The 6,596-nt window shown below is 32.7% G+C and overlaps 1 long non-coding RNA gene across 2 annotated transcripts; it reads right to left on the reverse strand.

Moving 5' to 3' along the window:
- Positions 1–1,205: 1,205 nt before the first annotated feature.
- Positions 1,206–5,018, reverse strand: LOC112418163 (uncharacterized). 2 transcript variants are annotated; one of them, XR_005642058.1, is made up of 5 exons: positions 4,626–5,018; positions 3,498–3,631; positions 2,725–2,802; positions 2,098–2,216; positions 1,206–1,368 (listed from the first exon to the last, which is right to left on the reverse strand). It is a non-coding gene; the product is annotated as an uncharacterized lncRNA (long non-coding RNA). The 2 variants fall into 2 exon arrangements; XR_005642057.1 differs by lacking the exons at positions 3,498–3,631; positions 4,626–5,018 and having other exon boundaries at positions 2,725–3,130.
- Between the last annotated feature and the right edge of the window lie 1,578 nt (positions 5,019–6,596).

Below are 6,596 nucleotides of genomic sequence, written 5' to 3' on the forward strand. Positions count from 1 at the left end.
GCGAGTGATGAACTTCATCGCTCGCCACGCGAGCCTTTTACCCTCGCCTCGCGATTTGCACGTCGCAGCTCGCCACAGCGAATAACTGAACTCGCCTAGCGATCTTGACTAGAGAGCATGTTGAATTCTGTATTTTTTACTTTTGAGTTGAACCTTAGATGTTTTTGAGTGCCTGAAGATGCATATTAAAGATTAAATGATAACTTAGAACGAGATTTAACCTGGTATAGCTTAGAACAACTTTAGTTGGAATTCTGGCTTGTATTCGCCATGGCGAGCAGATGCTCTTGCCTCGCAAGCATTTCCAGAACTGAGTGCAAGTGAGGATATTGCGATCTGTTTCGAATATTTTGTTTAGAGATGGACCCTTGGGTAGTAATGAGACATATATAAGAAGTTAACTGCAATCTGTGAAGCTGTTATGAGATGTTTGTGTTGATTATGATGTATTATAATGTTTATGCATTACTTGAAGAATATTTGTATACATAAGATGTTGATGAATTGAATTGATATAATTATCATGATTGTTGTTGTAATCTGCCTATGCTGCTATTGTTATTTAACCAAGATGCATGAGTCGATATAAGATGATTAAAATGATGTTGAACCTCGCAACAACATTTCCATAGTATGAGGACGCTAAAAAACTGTTCTGTAATGTGAAAAAACCGTTTCCGTAGAATACCAGAACGGTTTTCAGGTCGTGGCAGACCGAGGCGTTGTCTTATCCTACCGAGACGGTTTTTTCCACAAACAGCAACGACATAGATAAATCCGAAGTCTTAGATACCCTTTTAAATTTCACAACCTCAACGGTTTTAAGTCGTCACCAACGAAAAATCCGTTGCAATTGGTTCATATGAAGAACAGTATTTTGGGTGTTATCCAAACGGTTTTGGATTGATGTTATTCCTGAAACCGTTCTCAAAGGCCCAGTTTTAAATATCTATTGTAAGCTATCGCAACGGTTTTTCACCGTTAGGAATACATTTTTATTTTTTTAAAATATAATTTGCATTAAATCATATTATTATTACACTTACTCTATTCGTCAAAAATAAAACTTTATTATTTGACTTAGAGATCAATAACTTCAGTAACATATTATACATCCAAAATTCTAATATAATCCTAAATTCAAAATTACATACCAACTACTTGTCAATAATATATCATTCATATATGTATCAAAATAACATTGATCACAATAAAGTATTCGAATATTTAATTGGGTATTGTTAACTCAAAATGTCAATTATCATTTTCACAATCCAAATAACGTACACTTGAACATAAACATCTGTCTTCATCTCTTGTACTTCTAAATCTTAAAATTCTTCATCGATATCATCATTAGCCATTCATCTACAAAATAAAAGAAATATGTTCAATAATTAATTAAACTATATATGTCAAACACTGAGGTAGTAATTTCAAAGCCACTCCCTTCCAAAGAGACACAACAATAGAGTATACTAAACTATATATTTTAGACATTTGTTATCCTTCTTCTCATATGAGAATACTAAACTAGTAGGTTTCTCTACTCTAACACCAACACACACTAACACAAAATTCATATTGCATCACAACTTCTCCATTTCACACATTATTAAGTTTCACTCATACCATCAACATAACTATATTGCACTCCATACTATAGTGGAGATATGAGTCTTACAACCACCAATAAAAGAATCTTAAGAATTAAGAGTAAAAGACCAATTTCCTATTTCGGAACTATACTTCTGCAAACCACCTGTCAGCTGCAACAAATCATAGACACTCATTGAGGAAAAAAACTTAGTCTTCTTAAATTAGAGGGTTTTTTACATTGTTGCAATTATACAAAAGGTAGAAGCAGAGCAGACCGTATAGTGTTTTTGCTCTACACCACAATATCCAAAAAAATATCAACTATAATAGTGCCAGCAGTGGAAGCATGAGCCTTATAACCCCTAATTTTATGTGATTATCTTAACTTTATAACATACATGTAACTGTTTGAATTAAAAGACATTAAATGCAACCAACAATACCAAGATCACAACATCAACAATATGTAATTCTATATCAAAGTAATTGAAAATTTACCTGGACTGGTTTTCAAAAGTTGTCTATTGTTATAAACCATAAGCCTTGCTCCAACTGACTAGTATGTAGGTCCTGATCAGATAGTAAAAGCTTTTCTTTTATTTGTTCAATAACCTTTCCTGAAATCATGAACTAGAGAAAGTCAAATACTTCTCAATCATATATCTATCAAAATAACATACTTTAAAATAAAAGACTTGTCTTTAATGTACAGTATACCCTAAGACATGATATATGGAGAAGAAATAATTAAGACATACTAAAGTACTTATAACTAAGAGTAAGCACACAAATCACAAATCACTATGTCTTCTGAAGTATGGGTACTTGTAAAATGGTGAAGTACTCGTATCGGGTACACACCCGTACCAGGTATGCGTATGGTTATCGTGGTACTCCATTTTTACTAATTATTATACTGTGAGTGTTATTTGTGCGTGTGAGTTTCTTTGTTGTTGTAACCAACTCTAAATTTCGAATTTTTAAACTTCTAATGTGATTTTCTTGTTATGAATTGAAGAATTTAACTCCTTCATGTTATATTCTATGACAAAACTTATGATTTTATTGACGTACCCGTCCCTTACTTTTTCTAAAATTGTCATATTCGCGTACCAAGTATTGTACCTGTACCTATGCAACATAGACTACGTCCAATACTCCAACATCCTTCGCCAAAAACCATATATCAATCACAAGCTTGTACTTGACCCAACACAAATACAATACAAATAAACAAAAAGAGAAGGTTAATTACATGACTCAACAACAAGTTATATGGGGAAAAAAACATATAAACCTTGTTCTTTGGCCATTGTCAATCACAAAATTGTTGATCTTTTAAAGAGCTAATAAAGTGCATCAATTCAATTGTCTCTGATTGTATACAGAAGCAAAACAAATACGTCACTAAGACACAAACATGAACAGATCTGCTCTTCAACACAATTAAACTAACTCAAGTGAATCTGTTACTATTAATGAGTATATCTAGGGCTAGGCTATTATAGTTGATTAGAGAATCAAGATTCATAAAAAATTTACACCAACTTAACTGATTTTGATACTACTAACTCTCTTACAAGAGGAATTAGAAATATGGTGTGAAATATTTTATTAATCATAGTTTTATTGATAAACAATGATAAACAAGGAGATAGTGCTTGAAATTAATTGGCTCTTGTCCAAACTAGCTCCTATACTCAGAAGCTAAGGGAAAGTAATGTGTGGCCTTGACTGGAAATGGCTAGGCCGAAACGAGTAGTGTTGAATCTGTGGTCATGGGGAAATTAATTTGATTCCTCAAACAAATCAAACCATTCTCTGGTTGCAACAAAACCCAACTCCCCCATTTACCAGCTAATAAAAATAAAATTACAAAGTTTAAACCATATAAATACCTTCTCAAAGAGATCAAACTACTCTTGATTGTCCGCAAAATCTAATTTCATCCCATCAACGCCATTGAATCAGCTAGTAGTCTCAATCTTCTCACTTTAGTAGCAGCTCTTCAAGTTTATAAACTAATGAACCACTACAGTAATTAGGTGGTTAATTAATAATGTAAAAACCAAAGAATGGTGCCAGTTGTTAAATCAATTAATCACTTTATAGATCAATTATAGAATTTGTTCAACCAAGGATACTTGTCTTGAAAATTTTATACGTATACACACATGAATGTGCTAGTTTCTACACACTTTATGTAGTTTTAGCTAACTATATGCGGAAGTGTAATAGGAAATGTTCACATATATAAAGTTTATCATACAAAGTTCTAGCATATAAAACCTCCAATCTGAACAGTTGCAAAATCCTATACTAGATTATCATAGAAAGTTTCTAGCTTCCTCTCAACTTCAAATGATGGAAAGTATTGACGAACAACTTTTAAGAAAGGGAAGTAACTTTCATTTTCTAAGCATATGAACACTATTCTATGAAGCACGGACACTCATTGAATTAGGCATGTTAGTGTCCGTGTGGATTAGGCATGTTAGTGTCCGTGTCATGTGCAGTATCCATGTCTATATCCGTGCTTCATAGACACTAGTTCAATCACAACTCTGTTTTAGAGAAGGTAATTAAGCTTCCTAGTTTTATAAATAGTTGAATAATTTTAGTAACTTGTGATTACCCATGTTATTCAACTACTTTGTCTATTAACAAATTCAAGTCATTACTAGTTAAGTGAGATAAATGTGCACAAGGAAAAAGCCTAAATTTTAAGTGAGATAAAAATCGATAAAAAAAATTGTGCAGAAGTAACTAGCTTTAGACAATTAAAAGGCCATCGATTACAACATGGTTAAAGAATATTGATAAAAATTGAAAAAAAATTCATACTTTTAAAAATGCAAAGCCATCGTACAATCACAATTCACAATGTTTTTCTATCAATAGACAATACAAAACAAACAACAACATTAGAGAAGGAGAATCTGTTTAACATTTAAGCAAAAAGAAAAAACCTAACAATCTATATTGAGCAGAGGCAATTAAAGCAATAATCACAGCAACAAATATACCTTTGTGGATCCGGTACGTTCGTCAATCACAGCAAACGTCGTCGTCGCCGCAACGGCCTTCAGAGATTGTTTGAACAAGATGCGGGCTCTGAAATTTTGAAACAGCATAGATTTCCCAAAGGATTCGTAGAATTTTCGGAAGAGGTGTGAGATTATTCGAGGGTAGAATCGAAGAAGTAAGAAAGGGTATTTTCAGGGTTCTGGGAACCGTGAAAGATGGTTGGAGATTTTCGAAGGAACTGAATTCCATGTTTGAGGATTGGAATTCGAAAGCTTCAGGGATTGAGTGGTTCACCTGGGCAAAGAAGGTTTTTCGTTTTGAGATTGAATTACGTTATTTTTTTATTGATTTTTTTTTTTCTTTCAAGAAGTTTCTTTGCTAGTAGACTTCTAGCACGGATAATATACATTGTAAATATAGTAGGCCAAAGCAAAGTTTAATAGCTCAATTTGGTGGAGGTGTGAGGAAGGGGCAAGTTTAGTTGGTATATGTCGGCCTCTAGGTTTTAATCTGGGTTTTTTTTGGGGTGTGTTTGGTGTTCCATATATTTGTGGCTCCCCCGTTGTATTTTTCCCCTTTTGCCGCGAGATTTTGTGCACCTTGCTCTCTCGTCAAGAATAAATTTTGCTATTAAAAATAAATAAATAACACACTTCAATAAGAGATATCTCCACTGTTCTTAAAAAATGATAGATTTCGTTCACAATTAACGATGGTCGCCAACTCTGACATGAAATTTTTCTATTACCAAAAGAGAATAATTATAATTATATTTTGAATACTAAAAAGTAGTCTTTATTTTACACATAAAAAGTAATCCTTAAAGTTCATATGTAATGCTTATAAGCTTATCGTTGAGACCACCTTTCACAAACAATATGCACATCATCATATATAAGAACCCAGTTAGCAATGCTTCACTTAACCAAATTCAGCTTCTTATATTCGACTTCTTATATCACAAAAAGGAACTTGATCTTGCTTTCCTTCATATGTGCTTCAAACAAATACTCACCACTCTAATGAGCCAATCAAAAGTTCAAAATACTTCCAAATATTCATGGAGCAACCAACACATGTAATTTCTAAACCAAATCAAACTAAAGCAACGATGAAGTATTCTAGCATAAAATAAAATAATGTGAGTAGTTGCCTCAGTAAAATGGTGAAGGAGGATTTTTAGAAAAGTAAAACAGTTAATTTATCCAAAACAGATTTCATCCTATAAAACAAAGCAAGAGGTTTAATATGTACAGGTCCACCAAATCATTACAGCTATTTACAATTGTGAAGGAAATATTGTCTTCCTCTCCATGCTTATGGATATGATTTTGTCAAGCAATATTGTAAAATCTTTACCCTAAAATGAGACCCCAAAAATTGAAACTCTAATTTTGATTAAAACTTAATCAATCCTATGACATAAATAATTCAAAATCCACCATTCCATATATCCAATAGATGCATGAACTACAACAAACACAACATGAGTTATTGTAGCAGCTACTACACTATAGTAAGTTCCTTGTCTTAACTTGAACAATCAACAAATTGATCAATTGCCTTGAGATTTGAAAATGAGACAACCTATTTATGAGACAAAGTCATCAACTCACCTATAGTCAAATTCAAAGTAAAAATGAAGTTTGCTACATCTAAATTCAAAAATAAAACCAAGGTGAGCCTTTTTGGAAATCTTAGCAGAATATATTGATGAATATTTGAAACTAACATTTTTTCTAACGTATGTAGCAGAATAGTTGTATGAACTGGCAGTAGAATAAAAGCAAGCAAGTGAAAATGAGTTTAGCCAATATATAAATATTACAAAGGTGAAATCTATTTACAAACACTCAGAGGATCAAAATAGCTAGAAACATGAAACCGACAATCACATGAATTGGTTTCTCTCACACTATTATTACTCCTAACTTTGTTTAACAGAAAACACACCAACTGCAACAATCCAA

Source organism: Medicago truncatula, chromosome 6, assembly GCF_003473485.1.
Source record: "Medicago truncatula cultivar Jemalong A17 chromosome 6, MtrunA17r5.0-ANR, whole genome shotgun sequence".
Classification (NCBI taxonomy): domain Eukaryota; kingdom Viridiplantae; phylum Streptophyta; class Magnoliopsida; order Fabales; family Fabaceae; genus Medicago; species Medicago truncatula.